The sequence below is a fragment of the Primulina huaijiensis genome, chromosome 7 (genome assembly GCF_012295235.1).
Source record: "Primulina huaijiensis isolate GDHJ02 chromosome 7, ASM1229523v2, whole genome shotgun sequence".
NCBI classification, from domain to species: Eukaryota; Viridiplantae; Streptophyta; class Magnoliopsida; order Lamiales; family Gesneriaceae; genus Primulina; species Primulina huaijiensis.
The window spans coordinates 9,962,363-9,976,620 of record NC_133312.1 but is presented as its reverse complement, the minus strand read 5'-3'; positions in this window follow the sequence as shown (position 1 = coordinate 9,976,620).

The window sequence follows — 14,258 nt, the reverse complement described above, 5'->3', positions numbered from 1 at the left end:
TAAACATCACTTTTGAAAATCTTCTTCTCCGAATTTGCTTCTTTACATAAAAAGAAACATGTGGATAATTGAGTTGTCTAGTTGTGGTATTTTTTTTAAATCATTTGACCATGTAATTTGAGAGATATGGTCAAAATACTAGAGCATGGTAAAACTGCCACTCCTTTGGTAACTTTATTTGTTGCTTAATTTGATCCCAATTGTGAGAGGATTTTTATGACGTACCGTACTTTATCTACTTAAAATTTGCGGAAGAATTAAAAATTTTCTTAAATATAAACATCCATACGGTCGTCAACTCATCGTTCATAAAAATATCTTTGGAATCATACATGACAAATAAAAATTTTGTTAAAAGAAAAGCTTGTTCAAAACAACTCGCATCAAAACATAAAATCAGAGTAAATTTAAACTTGCATAAAAATATTAAAAATGCCGTGGGCGGTCCTCGGGTTTAGCCTCCCGCTCAGTCCAAGCCTGCTCCTTGGTCGCCACCTCCTGTCTCCTCATAGACATCCTCACCAGCATCGATCAAGTCTAGTGAGTCTAAAGAGTCAACACGTATAAACTGGAATAGCAAGTAATTTATAATAAAACCACATGCAACTTTAAAATAGGACATACATACTTGAAAATTGAACTTGCAAAATGAAATTGAACATAAGTGCGTACATACTTAGGCGTGCCGTCAACATAAACTTTCTTAACATGCTTGCATACTTGAACATACATAACTTCATCATTTTTCGTAGAGGCATGAAGTGACCCATAACATAATTCGCCTAATCAGGCTAAACCACAGTACTGGGCTGACAGGGACGTATCCACTACCACATACATGAGATTCCCGTTCATAATTTAACGGGCTGCTTGGTCCTCGTTCATAATTTAACGCTTTCCAATCTCGATCTAAACCCGTTCATAATTTTACGGGCGGATTGGTCTCCGTTCATAATTTAACGCTTTCCAATCCTACACATAATTTGGTCACAAGACATTTAGCATACCTCAAAAACTTGAAAATATTTTCTTTGCACGTCAACATACTTACTTGGCGTTGAGGGATTCGTTAGACTTCGATTAGGGCCGTTGCTGCATATACTAATGTGAATTCAAAGCTTAACTTGTATAACTTAGACGTAAGTATTATGCTTACTTACGAGTTCATTCAATTTCTTAGGACGTTCTAAAATTCCCATGATTTAACCTTATAAAGCATCGTACTAAACCATGACATCACCCTCAAAGCATACTATAAATTTTTCCCACAATGTGAAGGACACGGACCCCGTGCCTACATCTGTGTATGGGTCCGTGTAGGTTCGGATAAGAAGGACTTTGAAAAGAAGGGTGGACACGGACCCCGTGTCTTGGTCTGTGTAGGGGTACGGGTAGCCTCGCAAATTTTGACACCGAAAAGAAACAAAGGCACGGACCCCGTGCCCTGGTCCGTGTGGGAGTCCGTGTCGGAACGCAAAAATGACACTGACGAGGAAACAAAGGCATGGACCCCGTGCCAGTGTCCGTCCATGGGTCCGTGTACCTGCGGGACAAGCCAACATACGAAAATTCAATCCTCGACTCTTGATTCAACTTGGTGCCTAACTACACGAAAAGAGACACCAAAAATCATCCCAACATCGAACTAAACATACCTAGACGCAACAACGATCACCCGTTGATTCCCAACGAAGCCTGCAACAAATAAAATTCAAGAATGATCAACATCGTAATTTTCTGAAAACGCAGTTTGAGCAGTCCCACGAAAAACATCATAACTCACTCAATGTTTATCCAAATAACTCGAATTTTATATCAAACCGAAGGTATCAAAAATTTCTACAATTTTTGCGTGGAAAGTTTTCCAGAAAAGCGATCGAAAAATCCCAATATTTGAATTGATAGCAAAAACGTAAAATTTGTGATCCAAAATCGTTTCAAAATTTATCTAAACATGATTGCTCAAACTTCTACATGTCACACAAATATTTTACACATAATAACAACACAACGCATACTACGACAAGATCGATGCATAAATAACAGAATATACGTGCCTTTTGATAATTAGAAATACTGTGACGACGATACCGAAGCGGGAAAGAAGCGAGGCTTGATCCGGGACGAGGGTGGCTCGATTTTCAATGAAGAAAACACAACAAAACCTTGCTGGAATTTCAGAGAAAAGGGGCGGCTGCTGTATTGATATGAACCCTAGGTTTCTTCTCAAAAAAAGTATGAATGAATAGATGTGTATGTGTGTGTATTGTGGGATATATGTGTGTGTGTCGTGTATATTAATACAATAAAGGGGGAATATTGTTTAATTAGGAGTTAATAAGGCTAATTAAAAGTTGCTAATCACAATGCAAATAAATTGCTAATAGAAAAATCTTAGTCAAAGACTAACTTCACTAAAATCCCTTAATTAAAAAAAATGATATGCATCAGTGCTAGACTTTAAAAGTTTTAAGATTCTAAAATCACTAAAATCAATAAACTAGACTTTTAAAATACTAAACTAAATAAATTATTTAAAAATGCCATATCTTCAACTTAAAATAAATAACACATTTTAAATTGCCAAAATCGTCACAGGTCTCTTCCTCGATCCCGCATCGAATAATCGCCTGAAACCTGAAACTCGAAAAATATTTTAACGTGCATCACATAAACATGAATAATTTAAAATAATGTATTTAAATAAATCATTCACTACTAGGACTCGCTTTAAAATTAATTAAATGATTTAATAATTAAATAAATGCATGGGTTATATGTGTACAGAATTTGGGCACTACAGTTTCTCCTCCACTTATAAAAATTTCGTCCCCGAAAGTAAATCTTACCGAACAACTCCGGGTAGCGAATCCTCATGTCCACTTCGGACTCCAAAGTGGCTTCCTCCACGGATTGGTTTAGCCACCGGACTTTGACAAACTTGGTCACTTTGTTCCGGAGTCTGCGCTCCTTCCTGTCTAGGATTTGAATCGGCTTCTCCTCATAAGACAGGTCTGGAGTAAGCTGTTGCGGCTCATAGCTCAGAATATGCGAAGGATTAGCTAGATACTTCCTCAGCATCGAGACGTGGAACACGTTGTGTACCTCGGCCAGATTCGGCGGAAGGGCTACACGACAAGCTAGTGTCCCAACTCTGTCAAGAATCTCAAACGGTCCAATAAATCTCGGACTCAGCTTGCCACTCTTCCCAAATCTCATAACACCCTTCATAGGTGCTATCTTTACAAAAACGTGATCACCTACGGCAAACTCGAGATCTCTCCTCCTTTTGTCAGCATAACTCTTCTGACGGCTCTGGGCGGTCTTCATCTAGTCACGAATCTTGACCACCACATCTGCAGTCTGCTGAACTATCTCTGGACCAAGTTCTGCTCTCTCACCGAATTCATCCCATGAATCGGTGATCTGCACTTCCTTCCATACAATGCCTCATAGGGAGCCATACCAATGGATGCTTGAAAACTGTTGTTGTATGTAAACTCCACTAGAGGTAGTTTCGATTCCCACGTCCCTTGGAAATCGATCATACATGCTCGCAATAGATCCTCCAAGATATGAATCACTCGCTCCGACTAGCCATCTGTCTGCGGGTGAAAAGTTGTACTGAATTGCAGCTTCGTCCCCATAGCTGCATGTAGGCTCTTCCAGAATGAAGATGTAAAACTCGGGTCCCTGTCGGGTCACTGTGACCCAAATAGCATTAAAACCTCTAATTGACTTTGGCAACCCAACGACGAAGTCCATAGTGATATTCTCCCATTTCCACTCGGGGATAGGGAGTGGCTTAAGCATTCCTGCTGGCCTCTGATGCTTTGCCTTCACCTGCTGGCAAGTGAGGCATTCAGACACAAATCTGCGGATGTCTCTCTTCATCCCTGACCACCAATACAAGATCTGCAGGTCTTTGTACATCTTGGTACCTCCTGGGTGGATTGAATACGGAGATGCATGTGCCTCTGTTAAGATATCTTCTCTGATCAAATCTACATTAGGCACCCACATTCTTCCCTTGTATCTCACAATACCGTCTGACACTGAGTAGAGCATACTGCCCTTGGCTTCTTCTTTCAGTCTCCACTTCTGTAACTGTTCATCTGAAGACTATCCTTGACGGATACGGTCTAGCAAATATGCATGAATATAATAACAATATTCTAAGATGCACAAAATTTAACTTAAAACATGGACATGCTGAAATCATGATTCAATGCTAACTACATACATAATGCAAAATTTTAAAACTCACAAACTTGAGGTGTGACTTCGAGAGCTTCTTGCGACTGGCAGTAGGCATAACCCTTTACAAGAACACCGCTCTGATACCAACTTTGACGTACCGTACTTTTTCTACTTAAAATTTGCGGAAGAATTAAAAATTTTCTTAAATATAAACATCCATACGGTCGTCAACTCATCGTTCATAAAAATATCTTTGGAATCATCCATCACCAATAAAAATTTTGTTAAAAGAAAAGATTGTTCAAAACATCAAAACATAAAATCAGAGTAAATTTAAACTTGCATAAAAATATTAAAATGACGTGGGCGGTCCTCGGGTTTAGCCTCCCGCTCAGTCCAAGCCTGCTCCTTGGTCGCCACCTCCTGTCTCCTCATAGACATCCTCATCTGCATCGATCAAGTCTAGTGAGTCTAAAGACTCAACACGTATAAACTGGAATAGCAAGTAATACATAATAAAACCACATGTAACTTTAAAATAGGACATACATACTTGAAACTTGAACTTGCAAAATGAACTTGAACATACGTACGTACATAATTAGACGTGCCGTCAACATAAACTTTCTTAACATGCTTGCATACTTGAACATACATAACTTCATCATTTTTCGTAGAGGCATGAAGTGACCCATAACATAATTCGCCTGATCAGAACACTGTAGCTCCCTGCAACTGGTCGAACAAGTCTTCGATTCTAGGAAGTGGGTATTTGTTCTTGATCGTTACCTTGTTCAATTCTCGGTAATCGATGCACAGCCTCATACTCCCATCCTTCTTTTTTACAAAAAGCACTGGTGCGCCCCAAGGCGAGCAACTAGGGCGGATAAATTCCTTGTCGAGAAGCTCCTGAATCTGTTTCTTGAGTTCTAACATCTCAGCTGGAGCTAATCGATGCGGTGCCTTAGAGATTGGCACTATGCCTGGAATGAGCTCAATTGCAAACTCCACCTCTCTCTCTGGTGGAAGGCCTGTGACGTCATCAGGAAAGATGTCTGGGAAGTCTCTGACTACTGGCACCTCTGATAAAGACGGAGTAGGTATGTCAGGTGCAGAAATAATGCTGGCCAAGAAGGCCTGACACCCCTTGGAAATGAGTCTCCCTGCCTGCATGCAAGAGATCATGCGTGGAAAACTCCTCCATCTGGCTGGTTCAAACAGAAACTGCTCCAGGCCCACTGGTCTAACCAAAACTGAGCTCTTCTGAAATTCGATCAAGACTCTGTTCTTTGTCAACCAGTCCATTCCCAAAATAATGTCGAATTCCGGCATCGGCAAGACGATCAAGTCGGCATATACTAGGTGGCCGTGCAATTCCAGATCAATGTCTCTGACCACACTAGTAGCTGACAGCTCTTCCCCTGATGGGACTGTTACTGAATAATTCACATCGAGTCCTATGGACTTGATGTCCAAATGACTAGCGAATGTCTATGATATGAATGAGTGGGTGGCTCCTGAATCTATCAAGGCCTGAGTGGCTATTCTCTTAATGAAAATATTTCTTGAGAGACGTTAGCACACGCAAAACTTACATTCCCAAAAATTCTAATATTAACCTCAAACATAGCAGAAAATTACTATCCCAAATCACTCAAAATATTACTAGCACCTTAACAATCCCAAATAAAATCCACATGCAAGGCAAAATAATACTGAACTTGGGTAGAAGAGTTTACCAGTCAGCAAAGTCGTGTCTGGATTCGCCTCCTGTACATGCATGGCGAATACTCTGCCTTGAGTCGGCTGCTTCCACTGTGGGCACTCCTTTAGCATGTGGTCACTGGCTCCACACTTGAAGAACTTGCCTGGTCCATATAATCATTGCCCTGGATGCTGGCGGTTGCACTTAGGACATATTGGGAAAATAACGGGCTTCTGAGGTGCCCCTTGCTGCTGAATTGGACCCTTGTCCTTCGGCGGTCCCTGATAAGGTTTCTTCCCTGGTGGCCCTTGGTATGGCCTCTTGTGCTGGGGTCGCTGATGCTGATGCTGATGCTGCGGCTGTTGGTGCGGTGGAGCCTGGTAGGGCCTCTTGCCCGGCCTGTCAGCATCAATATCCCGCTGGTCTTGTTCTGTCGCCAAAGCCCTAGATACGGCGACTGCATAAGAAGTGGGGCGGGCTAGCTACCCTCACATCACGGCGCAATATTGTCCGCAATCCATCCATGAAATGTCTCAGCTTTGCCTGAACATCATTCGAAATGAGGGGTACGAAGTAACACCTCCTCTCAAACCTCTTAACAAACTCTGCAACACTGCTGTCTCCTTGTCGCAGCGTCATAAATTCCCTAGTCAGTCTAGATCGTACTTCCTCAGTGAAGTACTTGGCGAAGAACACTTCCTTGAATCCAGTCCAAGACAAGGTCTGTGAGTTAACTGCCACCGACTGTAATGCCCGAGATTCTCGTTGGAGACTTTTGAATTGTGATATATATATATATATGAAATGTTGCATGAAGAAGTGACCGCAACCGCGCCAAGTATTCTACCGCACCCGCGGTTGTAACTCATGAAACGTGAAGAATTACAGTAGGGTCACCGCACCCGCGGTCCAAGACATACCGCACCCGCGGTCGTCGATTTTGAAATGTTGAAGGATTGCCGTAGCTTGAGCGCACCCGCGGTGTAGAGGTAGCGCACCCGCGGTGCTCTGTGCCAGAAATCCACCTTTACTTCTCAAGTTGACACATGGCATGATATATATATATATAGACTTAGTGCTGATTCATTTCTTCCTCATTCAGCAGACCAGCAACGAGAGCTCCAAGCTTTTCCTCTTCTCTTCAACACTTGGTTGTGACAAATCCGTTTAACCAAATTGCGATCCGAGACTAGATTTGTGCTCCTCTCTTCAATAGCTTCGTAAAGATGTAAGTCTTGTTTATTTCCTACCTGAAGTGAAGTTTAGATGTTGGGGAAATTTGATATGATTGAGATTATGTGTTCTTATGATTATTGTGAACGTATATTCGCAACCGGATCGAAGAACAGATATAATATGCAATTTTTACAGTTTTTAGCATGTATTGAGTTGAGATATGCAGATTTTAAGATAATAATGAGTATATTGTGCTGTTTATGAGTTGAGGATTTGACTTGTTGATATATGTTGAGATTTGAATTGATCGGTATTGCAAGATCACGCCGATATGCCGTCGAATTGTACCGAGATTGAATAATGATTTGTACAAGACTTGTTTGAGTTGTATATTGATAGACTACATCTATACATTGGCATTTCAGATTTGATATTGACTGATTCGACACCAAACTTTCGACTACGACAAGAACTACGACAACGAAAGGTATAATTCATGTGAATGCGGGAAGATACAACTCGAATTAGACTTGATTTGAGTTTCCCAAAATCACATACTAGATTTTTTTTTTTTTTATGTTTACGCTTTGTCTATTGATTTATATTCAAGCATTTAAGATAGGAGAGTCATTGGCAGAATTGTCAAATTTCTAGATGTTCGGTGGTATCGACGCATAGGAGCAGATTTCCTCCGATTGTAGACACTCGATACAGACAGGACCGAAGTCTAGGAATAAGACGTACCGCCACCACGATTGGGAGAGTAGGTGGGAGACTTGTTACGTCTTATTCACACCGAGATCCCTAGACTTAGATATGAGTCGAGTCAAAGAATAAGAGTCGAAGAGTTTTATCTGTATTCACTAATGTGTCATAATTACTGATTTATGTGTTATGATTTTGTATTTAATTGCATGACATGCATGTATACATGTTTTATACTGGGATTTGTTCTCACCGGAGTTTCCGACTGTTGTTGTGTCTGTATGTGTGCATAACAACAGGTGGGGCAGGATCAGGGTTGAGACGAGGATGATTGAGAGATGATAGCGTGATGATCACGGGCGTAGCAGAATAACTAGTTGTTGTATTAGACATGTATTAATACTTTTTAAATACTAGTTTGATTGTATGAATGAAACAAGACATGTATTTGCTTTTAATGAAATGCAATAAATCTTATGTATGTGTAGTATGTTAAAAGTAAATTTTTGACCCACGTTTTCTAGCAAAGATCTATTTAATTCCAAAGATAATTGAGTTAGAGCTCGGGTCCCCACACTGACGCACTCTCCCACCATAGTCTAGCGTCCCCTGACAGAATGAACGTGGCACACCTGACCCTATCAGCATCGGTCAGTTCCATAAAATCAAAGATTACCTCGATGGACTTAATCCATCTTTCCGCTATCAACGGGTCAGTGGTACCCGAGAACTCCTTTGGACTCATCCTTCTGAACCTCTCGTAGACAGCCTCAGGCCTGGGCCTCTCCCCTGCACCCACTGCTGCAGCCTGGTTCCCCGCAAACTACGCGAAGAACTGCGTCATACCTGCAAGCATCTGCGCCTGCATATCCGGAGGTGGACGAGGAGGAGTGACCCTCTCCTCATCGCGATGCTCTATGTTCTCATCCCTAACTTCCCGGTTAATCAGACGTCTAGGAGGCATACTACTCCAACAATTTACCCAACACGTAAACCCAATATGCATGAATATAATAACAATATTCTAAGATGCACAAAATTTAACTTAAAACATGGACATGCTGAAATCATGATTCAATGCTAACTACATACATAATGCAAAATTTTAAAACTCACAAACTTGAGGTGTGACTTCGAGAGCTTCTTGCGACTGGCAGTAGGCATAACCCTTTACAAGAACACCGCTCTGATACCAACTTTGACGTACCGTACTTTTTCTACTTAAAATTTGCGGAAGAATTAAAAATTTTCTTAAATATAAACATCCATACGGTCGTCAACTCATCGTTCATAAAAATATCTTTGGAATCATCCATCACCAATAAAAATTTTGTTAAAAGAAAAGATTGTTCAAAACATCAAAACATAAAATCAGAGTAAATTTAAACTTGCATAAAAATATTAAAATGACGTGGGCGGTCCTCGGGTTTAGCCTCCCGCTCAGTCCAAGCCTGCTCCTTGGTCGCCACCTCCTGTCTCCTCATAGACATCCTCATCTGCATCGATCAAGTCTAGTGAGTCTAAAGACTCAACACGTATAAACTGGAATAGCAAGTAATACATAATAAAACCACATGCAACTTTAAAATAGGACATACATACTTGAAACTTGAACTTGCAAAATGAACTTGAACATACGTACGTACATAATTAGACGTGCCGTCAACATAAACTTTCTTAACATGCTTGCATACTTGAACATACATAACTTCATCATTTTTCGTAGAGGCATGAAGTGACCCATAACATAATTCGCCTGATCAGACTAAACCACAGTACTGGGCTGACAGGGACGTATCCACTACCACATACATGAGATCCCCGTTCATAATTTAACGGGCTGATTGGTCCTCGTTCATAATTTAACACTTTCCAATCTCGATCTAAACCCGTTCATAATTTAACGGGCGGATTGGTCTCCGTTCATAATTTAACGCTTTCCAATCCTCCACATAATTTGGTCACAAGACATTTAGCATACCTCAAAAACTTGAAAATATTTTCTTTGCACGTCAACATACTTACTTGGCGTTGAGGGATTCGTTGGACTTCGATTAGGGTCGTTACTGCACATACTAACGTGAATTCAAAGCTTAACTTGTATAACTTAGACGTAAGTATTATGCTTACTTACAAGCTCATTCAATTTCTTAGGACGGTCTAAAATTCCCATGATTCGACCTTATAAAGCATCGTACTAAACCATCACATCACCCTCAAAGCATACTATAAATTTTTCCCAAAATGTGAAGGACACGGACCCCGTGCCTACATCCGTGTATGGGTCCGTGTAGGTTCGGGTAAGAAGGACTTCGAAAAGAAGGGTAGACACGGACCCCGTGTCTGGGTCCGTGTAGGGGTTCGGGTAGCCTCGCAAATTTTGACACCGAAAAGAAACAAAGGCACGGACCCCGTGCCCTGGTCCGTGTGGGGGTCCGTGTCGGCACGAAAAAATGACACTGACGAGGAAACAAAGGCACGGACCCCGTGCCACGGTCCGTCCATGGGTCTGTGTACCTGCGGGACAAGCCAACATACGAAAACTCTGAATAGGTTTTGCTTAACAGTCTAGACTCGATCGAACGGACCATGAATCGACACCACGAGACCCGTCCTAGGACGTCACGACATTGTACCAAACCCAAGTAAGCCATTATAATTGTTCCCAAGTGTGATAATCAACAACTAACGACACAACTCGAAGTTCGACACCATTTTCTTCCTCGACTCTTGATTTAACTTGGTGCCTAACGACACAAAAAGAGACACCAAAAATCATCCCAACATCGAACTAAACATACCTAGACGCAACAACGATCACCCGTCGATTTCCAACGAAGCCTGCAACAAATAAACTTCAAGAACGCATCAACATCGTAATTTTCTGAAAACGTAGTTTGAGCAGTCCCACAAAAAACACCATAACTCACTCAATTGTTATCAAAATAACTCAAATTTTATATCAAACCGAAGGTATCAAAAAGTTCTACAATTTTTGCGTTGAAAGTTTTTCCAGAAAAGCGACCGACAAATCACAGTATTTGAATTGATAGAAAAAAGGTAAAATTTGTGATCTAAAATCGTTTCAAAATTTATCTAAACATGATTGCTCAAACTTCTACATGTCACACATATATTTTACACATAAATAAAAACACAACGCATACTACGACAAGATCGATGCAGAAATAACAGAATATACGTGCCTTTTGATAATTAGAAATACCGTGACGACGATACCGAAGCGGGAAGGAAGCGAGGCTTGATCCGGGACGATGGTGGCTCGATTTTCTTTGAAGTAAACACAACAAAACCTTGCTGGAATTTGAGAGAAAAGGGGCGGCTGCTGTATTGATATGAACCCTAGGTTTCTTTTCAAAAAAAGTATGAATGAATAGATGTGTATGTGTGTGTATTGTGGGATATATGTATGTGTGTCGTGTATATTAATACAATAAAGGGGGAATATTGTTTAATTAGGAGTTAATAAGGCTAATTAAAAGTTGCTAATCACAATGCAAATAAAATGCTAATAGAAAAATCTTAGTCAAAGACTAACTTCACTAAAATCTCTTAATTAAAAAAAATGATATGTATCAGTGCTAGACTTTAAAAGTTTTAAGATTCTAAAATCACTAAAATCAATAAACTAGACTTTTAAAATACAAAACTGAATAAATTATTTAAAAATACCACATCTTCAACTTAAAATAAATAACACATTTTAAATTGCCAAAATCGTCACCGGTCTCTTCCTCGATCCTGCATCGAATAATCGCCTGAAACATGAAACTCGAAAAATATTTTAATGTGCATCACATAAACATGAATAATTTAAAATAATGTATTTAAATAAATCATGCACTACTAGGACTCGCTTTAAAATTAATTAAATAATTTAATAATTAAATAAATGTATTGGTTATACGTGTACAGAATTTGGGCACTACAATTTTTATCTCTGCTTCTCAACAATATTGTAGATATTATAATCAACTTTCTACAGGTCCAAGAATCATCTTAATCCCATTTGCAACGCCAAGTTTATTCTTGTTTTCTCGAACCTGTAAAAAATAGTAAAAACTTGTAATTACACAACAACTTATATTTTCTACAATTTATTATAAAACATATAATATTTAAACATTTAATAAAACAAAAACTATATAATTATATTATAAAACATTTAATTAATGTACAATTTTTATGTTTATCACACCTCCCAACCAGCTTATTGCTAGTCCCTAGCAATTTAAGCGTTAATAGCAATACAAAACATATTGATTAATTTAAATAGAAATGTAATCAAAACTATCTAAGTGTTTAAATTAAATTTGAAAACTGTCAAAGTTATATCAAGATCATCATAATTATAATTTATGAAATAATTTGAGATGATCAATTCAAAGCTTATTTCAGGTAGTTAAATGTACACGGCCTTCAGAAATTCCTAGTAAGAGTCTCAACTCCATATCCTCACAGGTTAATAAATGTTTCAATTTATGGCAACGATTTCTCTCATGGAGTTGGAATACAGATAAATGCTCAGAAAAATGGTTTACAGAATGCAGACAGACAAACGAGCCAAACTAATCAAAAGATAGAAAATCCATTGATTCAAAATCTAGTTGTTCTTATTATATATTTTTTCCTGTTTTTTTTTTTTTTCATAACATCATGGAATCAGACTAAGTTTATGCTTCTTGACCACATATTTATTTAATTTGTACAATAAATTTCTCTCTTTCTTTCTTTTTTTTTATATTTTTTTTATTATGATAGATATATGGGTCGTAGCATATAACTTAAAAATTACATAGATCTTCAATATCTTTCTTTTTGTATTTTTCTCCTTTTTTTTTTCAGGAAATATCATTTTTTTTTTCAAAATAAGAACTCAAGATCTAAACAATAGATAGTCTCTCTCATGATCAATAAAGGCTCGAAAGCTGTTTTCTCAGTCCTCTCCACTCACTCACAAAATATGTGTGAGTTTAAAATTTTAGGCACTCTTATAAGGTATATCTTGGGCCATATACTTTAATACCTGATTTTATCACAATGGTTAATCACTCAAAAAGATTTCATAAATCTTATTTTTATATTGATCATAATATTAAAATTGACTTATTTTTTCAAATAAAAATTTAAACATTCTTAAATAGATGAATGCATATTCTAATTTAAATCTTTTAAACATGTAATGTATGACATTTTTGCAAAAATTACTAAGATACAAACAATAAACATGATTTTATTTTAAAATAATATATATATATATATATTTTTTAATTTTTTTTATAAGTTTGTTCTCCCCCCAATCAGAATATGACATTGTCCCTAATGTCAAAATAACTATTAATAAAGAGTACATAATGAAAGAGATATCACCTGGAATTTTATTGAATATAACAAACGCAAACCAATCCACGACTTTTGAATCAATGATCTAACTTCCGTTTCTTATTACTTGATTGCGACCAATTGATCTTTGTTATCATCGGATCAGGCTTATGAACAAAAGCTTCCAAATCATCAATTAATTGGTCGGCAGTCGAAGCACAGATGAGCATCCGTCGTGAATTTTCTGAAATGAAATTCTGTTCCACAGCTTTATCAAGAAATGTCAACAAACTGTTATAATAATTATTGATATTCAACAAGTCCACATGTTTATTATGGATATTAAGTTGTGCCCAAGAAACAGTGTGTAAAATTTCTTCTAATGTACCAAAACCACCTGGTAGTGCGATAAAAGCATCAGAATTTTCAATCATTTTTGTGAGTTGTTCATACATAGAAGAAACTTTTAATTCCTCACCAATCGTAACACCTGTAATATTTCCTTCAGCTAAAGCTGTAGGAATAATACCCAAAACCTGACTACCTCGAAGATGAGCAGATGTTGAAACAGATCCCATTATCCCAATATTACCTCCCCCATATACCAAGTGAATTTTGTTTCAGCCAATATCTTTCCAAGATTATTCGCTGCTTCTACAAACACTTCATTTTTTCCAAGACTCGACCCACAAAATACACAAATATTTTTCAATGATTGTGCAGAGGTTCCAGCCATGTTTTTTTTTTTTTACTTTCTTCTTTTTTTTCTGCGAAAATAGAGAGAAAGATGAGAGATTTTATAGGTGTAATATGTTATCAGGACAAAACTATGGGTAACAATTGTAAACAGAATAAACAGTAAAAACAATAATGACACACATGCATGTAAACAGTAGTGTGATTGTAGCTCACAATTTTCCTCTGGTTGTACGTCCAGAATCGGCTCAACGCCTTCTATGAGTCGAGGATATGCTTCCCATCCAATTTTCTTATAAATTGGCAAATAGGGTCTTTTTTAGTCGGATTCCCAAGACTATGACGCTCATCTTGGAATTGTTTCCATAAATGGAGAAGTTCAATATGCACATGTCCACTAGAATGCGTCTCAAGAGTCAATAAGATGTTATCT